The 17,751-nt window shown below is 45.6% G+C and overlaps 1 long non-coding RNA gene across 1 annotated transcript; it reads right to left on the reverse strand.

Moving 5' to 3' along the window:
- Positions 1 to 6,609: 6,609 nt before the first annotated feature.
- Positions 6,610 to 17,227, reverse strand: LOC127570955 (uncharacterized). The gene is made up of 3 exons (XR_007956432.1): positions 17,084 to 17,227; positions 11,242 to 11,368; positions 6,610 to 9,253 (listed from the first exon to the last, which is right to left on the reverse strand). It is a non-coding gene; the product is annotated as an uncharacterized LOC127570955 (long non-coding RNA).
- Positions 17,228 to 17,751: the final 524 nt, after the last annotated feature.

Raw genomic sequence — 17,751 nt, forward strand, 5'->3', positions numbered from 1 at the left:
ACTAATGTCTCACAAGTTCTATTACTCTCAGGGGAGATCTGTTCCTTTGGGATGGGCTTCACCTGAACCGTGCTGGGACCTGTGTCCTGGTGAATCAGATACTGTAAATCAGGTTGTGGATAGGACTTTAAACTAAGTAGGAGGGGAAGGCTCCAAGAACAAAAAGTTGAATAAATTAAAAGGAAATGATAGAGCAGCAGCACAGGATGGTGAGGGGGGAAATGACATCAAAGTGTGACAGGAAGGGGCAGAAAATGTAAACAAAAGTGTGCAGCACAGAGCAAATCCAGTATTAGTACAAACTGTGAAATATCAAAGCTTAATGGTTTTTACTTGACTGCATGTAGCATTTGCAATAAGGTAGATGAGTTGACAGCAAAGATACCAATATATGAGTATAATCTAATGGGTATCACAGGAGACATGTTTGCAGGGTGACCAGGACTGGATGCTCAGTGTTCCAGATTATACAGTGTTCCAAACGAGCAGTTTAAAAGGAGGTGGGGTAGTATTGTTAATCAGAGAAGGTATCAGATTGGTGTTGAGTCATGATACACAGGCAGTGGATAGTGATGTGGAATTGGTTTGGGGTGAAATCATGAATAGCAGGAGAAAGAAGTTACAGGTGGGAGTAGTCTGTAAGCTGCCAAAATGTGACCTCTCCATAGGGTGGAGCAGAAGTGGGGAAACATTCAGGGCATATTTGGAGGGAACTGCAATTGTCATGGAAGATTTTAATCTACATATTGATTGGATAAATCAAATTGGTGAGAGCATTGTGGAAGAAAAGTTTGTGGACTGCATCAAGGATTGCTGCTTAGAACGGTATGTTATGGAACCTACCTGGGAAGAGGCTATTTTAAACTTGGTCATGAATAATGACCAGTGTTGTCATGATGACACAGTCTTGCTCTTGCCTGCACTAAGATTGACTCTGCTGTTGACCCATTGGTTAAGATCATGGCCTGCATTGTAAAGCAAATATAAGATGAAGATAAATTTCTGTGGGCAGCTGAACTTGAGAAGGCTGCTCCTCACTCCCTCTCAACTGATGGATTGAAAGGTCTTTGTCAGGTTGAAAAAGGTCACAATATTAGTTGAATCTTCATCCTGTATTTCTCTTGAAGTTGTCACATGGTGTCACAGAATTGTCAAGTCACACTGTGCCTCTGGACGGTCAGAGTCCACAGTGTGACTTGACAATTCAGCTCTTCAGCCACGTGGAGGAGCTGTTGAGGAGAACCCGGGCAATGTCTTGTCCTGCGGCAAAGTTACTCCTGTTGGATTTGACTCCATCCTTCTGGATGGTCATGATTACAGCGTCTCTGACATCCTCTGGTATCTCCTCTTCCTAGACATGGAAGATGAAGCTATGAGTTAGAGGCTGATGCTCTTCTCTGCCAAGCTTTAGAACTTCAGTAGGGATTCCACCTGCTCCTGAGGCCTTGTTGCTTCTCAGTTGATGTGTGGCCTTTTTGACCTGGTTGGCTTGGGGTTGGCATGGTCTGAGTCAAGAGTTCAAGGGTGCTCACATCAAGGATAGAATCACAGATGATTAGTTCCATGGTGAGCCTCCTTGACTGCCTCTCTGTCCTTGATAGGACCGCCTCCAGTCTTGGTTCTTAGTGGGGCAAACCCTTCAGTGTTTGGGCTGTGGATAGCTTTGGCAGTGCTGTTAAAACTGCACATGCCATGGTTATCAGCACGTTGCTGGATCTCCTGCACCCTCTTCATCTGTTCTTTAGTTCACAGGTTTTCTGTCAGACCTCAGCTTTCAGTTGTCTGTGCAACCGTTTCTCTCCTTGAGGTATGGTGGGGTTTCCAATCCAAGAACACCTTGTGCTTGTGGTAAATCAGCTCCAGGATCCACTGCTCATTGTCATCAAACCACTCCTGGTGTTTTCTGGTACAGAAGCCAAGAATCTCTTCACAGGGGTTAATTATGGTGGACCAGGGCAGCTCTGTACTGTTGATGCTCTGCGGCTCCTGGCAACAGCTTAACTGTGAGGTGCTATCTGAGAACAACTACTCTTGAGACCTTCAATGTTAACCTTATTGCAGCTGTGCTTCTATTGTCATGGCTGTTTAGGGGCAAGGCTGATCGAGATGATGGAGAGATTAGGCAGTGATCAGTCCAACTGTCTTTGCACATCTTTCTGCATCCTTGCTTAGACAGTCCGGCAAGTCCTAATGCCTGGAGTGGAGGTGTTGCAACAAAGTCTTGTACCTTTTGTGTTGGTATGACAAGACCATGCTCCGTGTTTCATCAGGAGGAGGACTCTGCTAGAGTCAGCCTTCCCTACTGTGTCCTTGCCTTCACAGCTTCCAAAAGGACTGGGTCCTTTCAGACAGGGTTTGGTGGTATGCACTGATGACTGTAGCATATGTTGGTTCCACGATAAAGTGAGCAGATAATCATGAGATGTTCACTTGCCCCACAAAGAATTGTTGAGATGCCAAACTAGCTCATTATTGACAGCAAAGCTCACCCCATGAGCACTATGTTCTTCAGGTTTGTCCTACCAAAACAAGATGTACCCCTACCTCATTCTTTAAACTTACGATCTCCCACCCATCATGTCTCACTCAGGGCAATGTCAATGTCAGTGTCTGATTTCCTGAGTTATGATGGAGCAGTGATCTTCAGGTCTCCCACTGTTGGGTTTGTCAGCGAGGGTCCTGACATTCCAGATTCCAAACTTCACATGGAAAAGTGCAGGTTGCCTGTGCATGGTTTCCTTTAACATGGGGTGTCCGATAAACACCAAACACCACACAGGGGTGAGGGAGCAAGCTCTTATCCCAGTGACAGTGGTGTCCAAATCAAGTGGGCACTGATGCATGGACACTAACCCACACACACTGGTGGACATGTTCATCACCATGCACAGGCCATCCCCAGTGTAGGATTACAGTCCAGATCATTGTTTTTCTTGTAGTTTTAGTTTTCTTTACGCTTGCTTATCTGTTTATGTGGTCACCTGTTTGTCTGTAAACTCTTAGTAACTTTTAGTATATTTGGCTCTGTATTTCTGTATTTTTCTTTGTCTATAAGCCTGAAGTGTTATGGCAGTATAACTCAGTACTTTTCCACTGTGCTTATCACTGCTGAGTCTTTTCACATTGGTTCAGACTAGTTTGTTGCATAAAGAGAGAGCACGAGGACATGTCCTTTTGTTACTTGCTGCTCCTTGCTGACACTACCTGACCTGCACTCTGATGAACGTCTAATAAAACAGCTGTAACCATAAGATTGGTGCCCAATTCCTGACTTCTAAAGAACCTTCTGGATAACAACATCTCCAGATCTAACATTGGGGAACGAAGGGGTTCTGTTTTTACAGACGTTCATAAGTTGGAAAATACACAAAATCACTCGATCTGGTAACCACACCTCCACAGTATTGTAATAAAAGGTATCAATAGCCCATGAGACTGATAAGAAAGAACAACTACTAAAATTGTTAGTAGAGAGAGGAAACTAATTCTGCTGATCATAGGAACAAATGTATGTATGTATGTTCATCAAACTTCTAAATTTAATATTATGGGAGCTCACTAGTATGTAGGGTGACCCTAAGTTGGATGTTCATAACCCAGGGACGGCCTGTACACATTCACAGATACAAACACAGCACAGGCATCCTTTCCCACTGCTTCCTCTGTGCTTCCTTCAGCACCACCCACCCTCCCCCTTGACCTCTCCTCTACGAATCTTTCCTGCCCCTGAATCCCTTCTCCTTTAGTGTCCCTCCTCCTTCTTAACCTCCTCCCACAATACCTCAGCACCCCCTCCAATCCTAACTACCTAGCGCTCTCTGACATCCTACCATTTTGCCCAGTGTTCTTCTTGTAGCCTGTTCTCCTCTCTTTCTCCTCTGATCTCTACCTTCCACACCTTCTTTCCCCCCACCCCACCACCTCAGTCCTCCCTATTGTTCAGGGGACTAAATACTCCTTCCAGGTGAAATAGCAATTCACTTACAATTCTCCTAGTTCAGTGTAGTGTATTCAGTGCTCACCATGTGGTCTACGATGAAGAAACCAAACCCAGACTGGGCGACCACTTTGCTGAACATCTACATTCAATGCAGTGCGTGACCTGGAGCTTACAGTCAGTTGACCCTCCAATTCTCCATTCCTCTCCCACTTCTGTATCTGTGGCCTCCTATGCTGTACTAACAAAGCCCTGTGTAAGATCAAGGAACAGCAATGCATCAAAGTCAGGCAGCATAGTTAACAACAGCGCATCCCTTCCTGATGAACTTAACAAATGCTATGCACGTTTTGAACAGAAGGGAAGTGGATTGTCACCACCCACCCTGATAACCTCCAATGCAACTGAACCCGTAGTCACTGTCAAGGACGTAAGTTCAGTCTTCGGGAGAGTGAACACGAGGAAAGCATCTGGCCCAGATGGTGTCCCTGGCCGTGTCCTCAGATATTGTGCTGATCAGCTAGCAGAAGTATTTGTGGACATAATCAACCTCTCCCTGCTTCAATCACAGGTTCCCACCTGTTTTAAGAAGACCACTATCATCCCGGTACCAAAGAAAAACAAGGTAACGTGCCTTAATGACTACCACCTGGTGGCTCTGACATCCACCATCATGAAGTGCTTTGAGAGGTTGGTCATGGCACGCATCAGCTCTAGCCTCCCGGAAAACCTAGACCCACTGCAATTCGCATCCTGCCGAAACAGGTCTACAGTGAATGCCATCTCCCTGGCCCTACACTCATCTCTGGAGCATCTGGAGACTAAAGGCACCTACATTAGTGTTTATTGACTACAGCTCCACCTTCAACACTATAATTCCAAGCAAACATCACCAAACTCCGAAACCTCGGACGCAACACTTCCCTCTGCAACTGGTTCCTTGACTTTCTGACCAACAGACTGCAATCAGTGAGGATAGGCAGCAACACCTCCGGCATGATTATTCTCAACACTCGTGCCCCACAAGGCTGTGTTCTCAGCCCTCTACTCTACTCCCTATACACTCATGACTGCATGGCCAGATTCTGCTCTAACTCCATCTACAAGTTTGAAGATGATACCACCATAGTAGGCTGCATCTCAAATAACGATGAGTCAGAGTACAGGAAGGAGGTAGAGAGCTTAGTGACATGGTGTCATGACAACAACTTTTCCCTCACTGTCAGCAAAACAAAAGAGCTGGTCATTAACTTCAGGAAAGGGGACGGTACACATGCACCTGTCTACATCAATGGTGCTGAGGTCGAGAGGGTTGAGAGCTTCAAGTTCCTAGGAGTGAACATCACCAATAGCCTGTCCTGGTCCAACCACATAGACGCCATGGCCAAGAAAGCTCACTAGCACCTCTACTTCTTCAAGTGGCTAAAGAAATTTGGCATTTCCCCTTTGACACTCACCAATTTTTAGCGATGCACCATAGAAAGCATCCTTTCTGAATGTATCATGGCTTGGTATGGCAACTGCTCTGCCCAGAACTGCCAGAAACTGCAGAGAGTTGTGGACACAGCCCAGCGCATCACAGAAACCAGCCTCCCCTCCATGGACTCTGTCTATACCTCTCGGTGAAGCAGCCAGCATAATCAAAGACCTCACCCACCCAGCTCATTCTCTCTTCTCCCCTCTCCCATCAGGCAGAAGATACAGGAACCTGAGGGCACATACCACCAGGCTGAAGGACAGCTTCTATGCCATGGTAATAAGACTATTGAACGGTTCCCTTATATGATGAGATGGACTCTTGACCTCACAATCTACCTTGTTTGACCTTGCACCTTATTGTCTACCTGCACTTCACTTCCCTGTAACTGTGACAGTTTACTCTGTATTCTGTTATTGTTTTTACCCTGTACCACCTCATTGCACTGTGTAATGAATTGATCTGTACGATCGGTATGCAAGACAAGTTTCTCACTGTACCTCGGTACAAGTGATAATAATAAACCGACACCAATACCAATCTTCCAGCTGCCAAATTCTGGCAAAGGTCATCAATCTGAAACATGCACCCTAACCTCCTGAGTCTTTTTCAGCATTCTCTATTTTATTCAGGTTTCCAGAATCTGCAGTGTTTTGCTTCTCTAGTTTAAATCTCCCAGTTCCAGGATCATTTTGCTTTTGTTTTCTTTCTCCCTGTTGTCCTCATGCATCTCCATTTCAGACCTCCTCCAGAACATCCACTGCGATTAAGCAGCTTTCATCCACCTACTCTCAGCTGACACCACGACCATTTGTTCATTAAGTCTCTCTTAATCCCAACTCTATCACAGACATTCTCCACACTCTCTCCATCACCACATCCTTTTCTGCAACAAAAACCTGTTTAATTTCAATTTTTTCCCAGTTCTGATGGAACTAACCTGAGGTGTTAATTCTGTTTCTCTCTGCTGCCTGACCTGCTGAGTATTTCTAGCATTTTGTTTTATTTCAGATCTGTTTTTCGAGTCCCCATGGTAACTGGCTTAGTGTGGGTTGCCTAAACCATTGAAGGTAGATTATCAATGAAAGCAGTCACAGCAGTCCTCTGATCCTCTGTGCAATGGTGACCCTATTATGAGTTGAGAGTCTATTCTGACAGAGTGCTAGTTTTCTTTAATTGTTCAATTAATTCAAAGAGTTATTCTGAGAAAGAAAGTCTACCAATTTTATAACAAACAAAATGCTGAGGAACTCAGCAGGTCGGACAGCACCTATGGAGAGAAATGGACAATTGAGATTTCAGTTCAAGACCCTGAAGGGGCTCGACCATAAACGTCAACTCTCCATTTCCTTCTACAGATGCTATAGATGTACGGTGGAGAGCATTCTTACTGGTTGCATCACAGCCTGGTATGGAGCCTCCAATACACAGGATCGCAAGAGTCTACAGCGGGTTGTAGACTCAGCCAGCTCCATCATGGTCACAACCCTCCCTGCCATCAAGGACATCTTCAAGAGGCGGTGCCTCAAGAAGATAGCATCCATCACTAAGGATCCTCACCATCCGGGACATGCCCTCTTCTCATTACTACCATCAGGGTGGTGGTATAGGAGCCTGAAGACCCACACTCAACGATTCAGGAACAGCTTCTTCCCCTCCACCATCAGATTTCTGAATGGTCCGTGAACCCATGAATGCTACCTCGTTATTCCTTTTTGTTTGCACTGTTTATTTATTTTGTAATTTATAGTAATTTTATGTCTTTATGCAGTGCTCCTGCTGCAAGACAACACACTTCATGTCATCTAAGACTGTGATAATAAATCTGATTCTGATTCTAATTCTGAATCTGTTGTGGCTCTGTTTAGAAACTTAACGGGTTAATTTGTCACTGTAGGAATGTATTCATCTTTCATAACTTCCAAAGCCTCACCCAAACTTGCCCCTTCGGTCAAAACCTAGTCAGATCAACGAAATCACATCCTGTCCCAAGATCCCAACTCAGCTTCTTCCCCTCCACTATCAGATTTCTGAAAGGTCCATGAATCCATGAACACTACCCGATTATTCCTTTTTTATTTGCAGTATTTATTTATTTTTGTGATTTATAGTAATTTAATGTCTTTGCACTGTACTGCTGCCGCAAAACAACAAATTTCACGTCATCTAAGTCAGTGATAATAAACCTGATTCTGATTCTGACCTGCTGAGTTCCTCCAGCTTTTTGTGTTGTTCCAGATTCCAGCATCTGCAGTCTCTTGTGCCTCCTGACAGCTTTATATTACAGCTGTTACCAGAATGTTGACAGAGTCATATTTAACTCCAGCAGATGATGTACAAGTAAACGGCAGGGTGTTACTTACCCTCCTGCTTCAAATAGAGCCTTCCTTTATCACAATCTCCTCCTGTCTCTGCAGTGGCCTTCTGATAGCAACCTCCTGTCAATTCCAGATCTCAAAGTGTCAGCCTCCAGTGCCTTTGATTTGACAGTTTTGAACATGATGAACAGGTGTAAGTGATGCAAAGCAAAACCTAATATTACTGCCATATTGGGTGCCACATTGACCAGCACAGAGCTGTGAGCTACTGACAGTTCATATTAGTGGAAAAGAGGTAAGAACAGTGTGTTCTGTATCCAAGTTTACTCATGACAAAGGTGGGAGATTGAGCTGTGAAGAGGGCACCGAGTATACAAATGGATCAGCAGAGATCAAGCAAGAGGATGATGAAGAATAATAATATGCACTTTGGTAGGATGAACAAGAAACAGAATATTTTTAACGGGAGAGAAACTACGGGGGATCTGGGTGTACTGGTTCATGAGACAGAAAATAAACACACAGGTTCAGCAGGCAATAAGGAAGGAAGGCCTTCACTCCAACAGGGTTGGAGTGCACACATGAGAAGGTCTTGCAGAGACTGGTGAGACCATTGCGTGCAGGTTTGTTCTCCGCAACTGAGGAGCGACATACTGGTCATGCAGTTGGTGCTGTTTAGGGTCAATGGGTTGACTCCAGGATGAGGGATTGCCATGTGAGGAAAGGTTATATCAGATTGGCCTATAGTCGATGAACGTTATAAAAGTGAAAGAGGACTTATTGAAACATGAAACATGTAAACAAAGAGGGACTGAGAGAGTAGGTATAGAGGGCAGTTTCATCAGTGTAGGACTTGTGTAGTTGCTGGATAAGGGATGAGTTATTTCAGGTGAAAAAGATACAGAAGCAGTAACAATGACCATGTAACATATTTAATGTGTTATAATGTCCCAAAGCACAACACAAGTGGGATCAAACATTGGAACCAGCCACATAAGGAGACCGTTATCACCATTTCCAACTTAAAGGCTTTTTGCTGTCAGAAATGTCAATACCTCATCTCCTCTTTCTCATCCCTTTGCACTCATGCCCCCACACAGATATTGATTCAGGCAAATTAAGTTAACAAGCCCTGTCTTTTGAGGAGTGCGGGTTAGACTGTGGATTTTAACTGCTCAGCTGTAACTTTTGCATTTTAATGCGGTTGTGTTGCTGTCCCAACCTGCTTAAAATGATGGACACACAACAGACTGCAGATGCTGGAATCTGGAACAACACGTGGGCTGCCACGGTAGTGTAGCAGTTAGTGTAACGCTATTACAGAGCCAGCGACCCGGGTTCGATTCCGGCCGCTGTCTGTAAGGACTTTGTACGTTCTCCCCGTGACTGCATGGGTTTCCTCCAGGTGTTCCAGTTTCCTCCTCCATTGCAAAAGGCGCACGGGTTAGGAAGTTGTGGGCTTGCTATGTTGGCACTGGAAGCGTGGCGACACTTGCAGGCTGCCCCCAGCACATTCACAGACTGTGTTGGTTGTTAAAGCAAAAAGACAGATTTCACGGTGTGTTTCGATGTACATGTGACAAAGAAATAAATATTAATATGCTTGATGACCTCAGCGGGTCAGGCAGCATTAGTGAAGGGAAATGGACAGTTGACATATCGGGTCAAGACCCTTCAGATGAAGGGGCTCAACCCAATACGTCAACTGTCGACTTCACTCCACAGATGCTGCCTGACCCGCTGAGTTCCTCCAGCATCTCATGTGCTGCTCAAAATGATCGACCGTATGATGCCCCACTTGCTATAATACTGTCACAGGACTCCAGCCAAATGAATCCGGAGCACAAGATGGATGGATCTGCCCACAGCTGGTTATTAATCAAGAGAACCTGGAGTCAAATAAGATGATGAGAGATATTGATAGGGTAGATAGTCGGAGGTTTTTCCCCAGGGCTGAAATGGTGGCCACAAGAGGACTTAGGTTTAAGGTGCTGGGGAGTAGATATAGAGGAGATGTCAGGGGTAAGTTTTTTACTCAGAGAGTAGTGAGTGCATGGAATGGGCTGCCGGCAATGGTGGTGGAGGCAGATACGATAGGGTCTTTTAAGAGACTGTTAGATAGGTACGTGGAGCTGAGAAAAATAGAGGGCTATGGGTAAGCCTAGTAATTTCTAGGGTAGGGACATGTTCGGCATGTGGGCCGAAGGGCCTGAATTGTGCTGTAGTTTTTCTATGTTCTATATTCTAAAATTAAAAACCCTGGCTCTTTGGTTAATGTTTTCCCCAAGCCCAATTCCATCAGCTACCACCAGAAAGTGCAAGGAGCTCTGTACTGGGAGGCCCTGCACAGGATTCTGGGAAAGGGAGGAGTGTGGAGGGAATACGAATGAACATCCAAAGTCAAATCTCCACTCACGGTCGGAAGACACAAGTAGAGTTTCTACTGAGTGTTATCAATCATTTCAGGGCTCACTGCAAAAACCTTCCCTTCTCCCAACCCAGCTTCAGGGCTTCTGCCCCAACTCAATAGAGTCACATGGCATAGTAACAGGCCCTTCAGCCCAACTGGTCCATGCCAACCAAGATTCCCATCGAAGCTGGTCCCATTTGCTTGTGTTTGGCCCATATCTCTCTAAACCTTTCCTATCCAAGTATCTTTTAAATGCTGTTAATGTACCTGTCTCAACCACTTCCTCTGGCAGCTTGTTCCATATACTTCCCACTCTCTGGGTGAAAAAGTTGCCCCTCAGCTTCCTATGAAATCTCTCCCCTTTCACCTTAAATCTATGCCCTCTATTCCTTGATTCCCCAACCCCGGGAAAAAGGCTGAGCGCATTCACCCTATCAATGCCTTTTGTAATTTTATACACCTTTATAAGATCACCCTCATTCACCTACACTCCAATGAAAAAGGTCCCAACCTGCTCACCCTCTATCCATAACTCAGTCCTTCGAGTCCCAACAACATGCTCATAAATTTCCTCTGCACTCTTTCCAGCTTAATGGCATCTTCCCTATAGCAGTGTGCCCAAAACTGAACACAATGTTCCAAATGCGACCTCACCAACATCTTGTACAAATACAATGTAACATCCCAACATCTATACTGAGTGCCCTGATTGATGAAGGCCAGCATGCCGAAAGCCTTCTTCACCACCCTGTCGACCTGAAACATGACTTTCAGGGAATCATCAATCATGATCCAGTGCAATCAGGCAACATTTTAAACCACAGTCCAAAAGACAATCCTCTAGCCTCTGGAAAAGAACATTAAACCAATGATTCCATGTTTGAGATCGTGCTGCTGCTAAACTCTAAAGTATAGAAGGCCCACACATTGTGAGCCATTACACAGGGAAAGGCCCCTTCTCCACTGCAGAGTGTGCAAAGGCAAACTAGATCAGAGGGTGACACTGCGGTGCTGTCGGTAGCTCCTGAACCCCAGTCCTGATGAACAGTGTCGACCCGAAATGTCGACTGTTTATTTCCCTCCATCGATGCTGCCTGACCTGTTGAGTTCCTCCAGCATTTTGTGTGTGTGTTGCTCCAAATTCCAGCATCTGTAGAATCTCTTGTGTCCCTGGACTGGAGAACTTGAGTTATCAGCAGAAATTAAATAGGCTGGGTCTGTTTTACCTGGAGCAAAGAAAACTGAGAGGTGTTATGAGCAACATAGATAGGGTAGATTAGCAGTGTCTGTTTCCCTTGGTATGGGGTCTAAAACTAGAGGACATAGGATTAAGATGAGAGTGAGGAAGTTTAAAGGAGATCTGAGGGGCAAATTTTTCACACAAAGAATAGTTGATATCTGGGATGAGCTGCCAGAGGAGGTGGTGGAGGCAGGAACAGTAACAATGTTTAAGAGGCATCTGGACAGCTACTTGAATGAGCAGAGCATAGAGGGATATGGAATTAATACAGGCAAGTGGAGATAGTTTAGATAGTTATGATGGTTGGCGTAGACATGGTGGGCCAAAGTGCCTGTTTCAATGTTGTACAACTCCATGACTCTATCCCAAAGACATGCAGGTTGGTGGGTTAATTGGTCATTGCAAATTGCCCTGTAGTGTGTAAATGGGTGATAGAATCCAGGGAGATTTAATGGGCATGTGGGGAGCATGGGTTACAGGAAGACCTAGATCAACTGGGAAAGTGGGCAAGGGAATGGCTGATGGAATTTAACTCAGACAAGTGCAAAGTGACGAATTTTGGGAAGTTAAATCAGGGCAGGACTTACATAGTGAATGGCAGGGGCCTGGGGAGTGTTGTAGACAGTTCCCTGAAAGTGGCAACACAGGTAGTCAAAGTGGAGAAGAGGCATATGGCATATGACAGGACATTGAGTACAAGCTGTATAGGACATTGATGAGACCGCACCTAGAATATTGAGCACAGTTCCAGCCGCCATACTGTAGGAAGGATATGATTAAGCTAGAAAAGGTGCAAAAAAAAATTTTCACAAAGGTGTTGCTGGGATTGGAGGGCTTGAGTTATGAGGAGTGAGTGGATAGGCTGGGTCCATTTTCCCTGCAGAGAAGGAGGCTGAGGGGTGACATAATAGAAGTTTATAAAATCATGAGGGGAACAGATAAGGTAGATGATCACAGTCTGTTTCCCAGGATGGAGGAGTCTAAAACTAGAGGACATAGGTTTAAGGTAAGAAAGGAAAGATTTAAGGATAAGCCAAGGGGCAGGTTTTTCACACAGAGAGTGGTGGGTATGTGGAATGAGCTGCCAGAGGAAGTGGTTGAGGGGAGTACAGTTACAATTTTACAAGACATTTGGACAGGGTTCATGGATATGAAATACTTAGAGGGATATGGGTCAATGCAGGCGAATGGGACTAGGTCAGGAAGGCACCTTGGTCGGTATGGGCGAGTAGGATCCAAGGGCCTGTTTCCATGCTGTATAATTCTCTGAAATTAAGTGAGGACTGATGAGATTGTTCTGATTTAGCTTGGACTTGATGGGCTGAATGGCCTCCTTCTATGTCAAATGAAAATGTGAAATGTCTAGTCGTGTTAACGCCTATCATCAAAGTTGCTCAGTGGGTAAAGCTGTTGCCTTACAGTTCCAGTGACCCGGGTTCAATCCTGACCTTAGGTGCTGTCTGTGTGGAGTTCGCATGATCCCCCTGTGACCACATGGGTTTCCTGCGAGTGCTCAGATTTCCTCCAACATCCCAAAGATGTGGTAGGTTAATTGGCTGTTGTTAATTGCCCCTAGTGTCTGATTGAGGGGTAGAATCTGAGGGGGGAGGGAAGTTGATGGGAATGTGGGGAGAATAAAATGGAACAAGTATAGGATTGGTGTAGATGAGCGGTTGATTCTTGGAGCAGACTTGGTGGGCCGAAGGACCTGTATGACTCCATAATATCCAGTTTGGAAGGACATGGAGTGGCAAGGTCTGGGGTGGAGGGTCAGACCATCAGTTAGGGGTCATCAGTCTGGGTGTCGGGGGTGGGATCACCATCAGCTGCTGCTGACGTCAGGGTACCAATCATGGAAGGGAACTTGTGTGAGTGTGTTGAGCCAGGAGCTGGGTTTAGGGGCTCGCAGGCGAGCTGTCAAAAAGGCTGTATATTTAACCTAATGAGGATGCATCAAAGTGAGCTCCCAGCGCTAGAGTCCTGTCCTGGAATCTGCTCAGATGGTCCCCATAAACTAATAGGAGAGCAGCACCAAGAGTACTGGGGGCAGGATTGTCTCTACAGAATTGGCCTACTCCATCCAGAGGCCATGCATCTGTAGATGTAAGTCAAAGGCAGAGGCTGGATCCAACTGTGTATGCTGAGGCATCTCCTCAGCAGACACAAAGGAAGGTGGTTTAACTTCACTATGGGGTTATAAGGTGAGAATTGCTGAGCAGAAGCAGGACCTGTGACATGTACGACTCTACAAAGGGTGGCGCTGTCCACTGTACAAACCCACCAGTGTGGTACCCGTGCCACACACAAGGGTCCCTGGTCAAGTTATGGGGCGAGCATCCATCCTGATCTGGAAACACCAGCTCCAATCATACAACAAGAACTGGGGAAATTATCTTTAGTTAATTTAGTTCATCTGGAATTAAAAACCTCAGCTCAGAAACAGTAACCTTGAAGGGCCCCAGTTTTCCACAGGAACGTCAACAGAGATACCACAGCAGTCTTCACCGTCCAGGAGGGATCAGGACCTGTACTGCAGCCCAGCGCATCACACTTTACACATGCCACAGTTTACACACTTACTGCAGTGACGTACGTTTACAGCGTATACTTTCAACAAAATGGATTTTAAGATTGCGTCTATTGACATGAGTAGTGTTAAAAGTGCTGCAGAACATGCTGCAACCTTGAGACACCTGAAAACCTGGAGCAGCAATGCATCCCACACACCCCAACTCTGGAAAACCTGGAGCAACAATGCATCCCACACAACCCAGCTCTGGAAAAACCAGGAGCAGCAATGCATCCCACACACCCCAACTCTGGAAAAACCAGGAGCAGCAATGCATCCCACACACCCCAACTCTGGAAAACCAGGAGCAGCAATGCATCCGACACACCCCAGCTCAGGGAAAAAACAGGAGCAACAATGCATCCCACACACCCCAACTCTGGAAAACCAGGAGCAGCAATGCATCCTACACACCCCAGCTCTGGACAACCAGGAGCAACAATGCATACCACACACCCCAGCTCTGGAAAACCGGGAGCAGCAATGCATCCCACACACCCCAGCTCTGGAAAACCGGGAGCAGCAATGCATCCCACACACCCCAGCTCTGGAAAACCGGGAGCAGCAATGCATCCCACACACCCCAGCTCTGGAAAACCGGGAGCAGCAATGCATTCTACACACCCCAGCTCTGGAAAACCAGGAGCAGTGTCATATCCCACACATCCCAGCTCTGGAAAACTGGGAGCAGCAATGCATCCTACACAGCACTGCTCCAGAAAATCAAGAGCAGTGATGCATTCAACACACCCCAGCTCCAGGAAATGGGAGCAGCAATGCATCCAATGCACAGATTAGGGAACTTTGGATGACAAAGGTTATTGAAGGTTTGATCAGGATGAAAAAGGAGGCCTATGACAGGTATAGGCAATGACAATCAAGGGAGTCCCTTAAGAAATATAGAAGCTGTAGGAAGACTACTTACAAAGAAATTAAGAAGGCAGAAAGAGGCCATGTAATATCCTTGGCAGGTAAGATTAAGTAGAATCCTAAATCATTCTTTAGGTATATCAGGAGCAAGAGAGTAGCCAAGGAAAGAATAGGTCCTCTTAGGGACAAAGGGGGTAATCTGTGTGTGGAGCCAGGGGATGCGAAGGAGGTATCCTAAATAAATATTTCACATCTGCATTCACCAAGAAGAAAGATGTGGAGGATGGTGAGTTCAGGGAGGGGTATGTTGATAGTCTGGAGCATGGTCAGCATTAAGAAGGTGGAGGTGTTCGGTGTCCTTGAACATATTAGGGTGAATAAATCCCCAGGGGCAAATGAGGTCTATCTCAGGTCGCTCTGGGAAACAAGGGAGGAGAGGAGGAGATTACTAGGGCCCTGATAGAGAATTTTACATCCTAGTTAACCCACAGACAAGTTACTAGAATTCTGGAGGAGCTAGGAGAGACCTAAGGGTCCAAGTCCGTAGTTCCCTGAAGTGGCAACATAGACAGATAGGGTGATGAACAAGGCATATGGCATGCTTGCCTTCATAGGTTGGGGTATAGAATATAAGAGTTGGGACGTTATGTTGCAACTTTACAAAACACTGGTTAGGCCACTCCTGAAGTATTGTGTGGGGTTCTGTCATCACTTCTGGAAGGATGTGACTGGGCAGAGGAGATTTGCCAAGATGTTGTGTGGATTGCAGTACATTAATTATGGAGAGAGACTGGATAGGCTGGACTTGTTTTCCCTGGAGCGAAGGAGGTGGAGGGGTGACCTGGTAGAGGTCTATAAAATTATGAGAGGCATAGATAGGGTAGATCGTCAAAACCTTTTTCACATGTTCAGGGTATCAGAAACAAGAGAGCATAGGTTTAAGATGAGAGGAAGGAGTTTTAAAGGGGATCTGAGGGGTAAGTTCTTTACACAGAGAGTGGTTGATATCTGGAACACACTGCCAGAGGATATGATGGAATCAAGTACAATCACTACGTTTAAGAGACATTTAGACAAACACTTGAATAGGCAAAGTATAGAAGGATACAGCCCAAATGCGGGAAAATTGAGTTGGTGTACGTTGTCGGGGTAGGAATAGAGAGGGTTAGTAACTAGTAAAATAAGATGTAGCTTGTGCTGATGTGGTAACAGGGATCCACTGATAAGGTTCAAGAATAGAGAGATAGGATGCAGCAGTAACTGCACCAAGGCACAGAGGCCTGATGATTATGTTATAGCACGCCACTATTGTTGTGACCGAAACTTAGATTTGCTGTTGACTAAGTTGGACTTATGGGCAATTAAGTGATTTATTCTGTAAGCAAAACCTAGTTTTAAAGTTAATTAAGTCTTCTGCGTAATCAAGTACGTGGAGAAGTATATAAGGTTGCCCCAAAATCGTGTTTGGGTAGATCAGCTTTGTCTGGTCTCCTGGTGCACACCAGTTTCAGTAAGTCACCCGTTGTTCAGACATGAACTCCGTGTTGCCTTTCTTGTTCACTCCTACAGTGTAGGTGGGCAAAAAGGTTGGCATGGACATCACAGGGCGAAGGGCTTTTTTTGTGCTGTAAAGCTCTAGGACCTGCTGGTGTTCTTCTCTGGCCACTGCCCCCTACTGAATGACTGTAATCTACAGGAAGACTGAAAGGGTGGTAGGGAGATTTGGAAGCAGAACTTCAAACTGCTGTCACCAGAAGACTTCTGGTCATCAGGTACGAGGTTCTCCTGCTGTTACTGCACACGTCACAGGTGTGACCCATACCCTGCCCCCATGCTGCGGCGATCATCCAAGCTATCTTCCATTTCTTCTGGGATTCAAAATAGGTTATGTTGTAGAGGTGTGATGTACAAATCCCCAGAGAAAGAGGTAGGGAGGAAAAGTGAATCTAACGTGGTCCTCATCCTGATAACTACCTCTGTGTGCTGCTGCTGTGCGGAGCCTGAGTATCAAATGTCACTCCGTGCTGAGGTTCTACCTGTCCCCAGGTTTGCAAAGGCTGGCCTTCTCATCACAGAATGTTTCATTCAGTTGGACTGTGCCACCACCACCTGTCCCTGATAGAAATGTTTCTGCAGAAAAACCCTTTCGGTCAGCATGGAGCATCCTGCAGGCTCTGTGGAAGGATGCAGTCAATCCCGTGGGATGGTTCCCCACTTGGCAGAATGCCTCCTCACCAGAACTCTCAAACAAACACTGAGTACTTCCCATCAGATCCCTCACGCACAGCCGAAGTCTCAATCCCACTTTATGCTGGGAGCAGATGAGACGTCATCCATCCATCTTGGACTGTGTGCTTGCAAGGTCTGGATAGGGATGCAGCAGTCTTTGTCGAGGTTCATCCTGAGCAGTTGCGTAACACAGGACTCTGGAACAACTATTGACTGCTGCTGGAAGATCATTAACTCGGCGAAAGATGCACTTGTGTCTGTCCGGAACATGTTGGTCTCCCAGTGTAAACCAGTGCCGAATGGCACATTCCAGGAAGCAGGAATAGGTTCTGTGGGAAAAGGATACTGCCACCACTGGTCTCTAAGGCTTGGACCCTGTGTAATAACCTCTCAAACTGTTTGCTCAAGGAATGTATGTAAAGGCACACTGGTGTCATGCTGATATATTGCTCTACATTTTACTGTGAATGATGTTTTATAAATAATCTGTATTATATAGTGCAAGTTTTATGAATAAAGTAAATTTTGTAAAGAACAAGAATCAGGGATGAGCAGTAAATGCTGGTGTTGCTGCTCACAACCACATCCCATGAATTAGTTGCTGGTTTCAATGAAATGTCAACGGCATTGCTTCCTCATATGCAGATGCCAAGGAATTCCCAAAATATGTTACTGCTTCCTTAAAGACGAGTGCCAAGAAA

Source organism: Pristis pectinata, chromosome 5, assembly GCF_009764475.1.
Source record: "Pristis pectinata isolate sPriPec2 chromosome 5, sPriPec2.1.pri, whole genome shotgun sequence".
NCBI lineage: Eukaryota > Metazoa > Chordata > Chondrichthyes > Rhinopristiformes > Pristidae > Pristis > Pristis pectinata.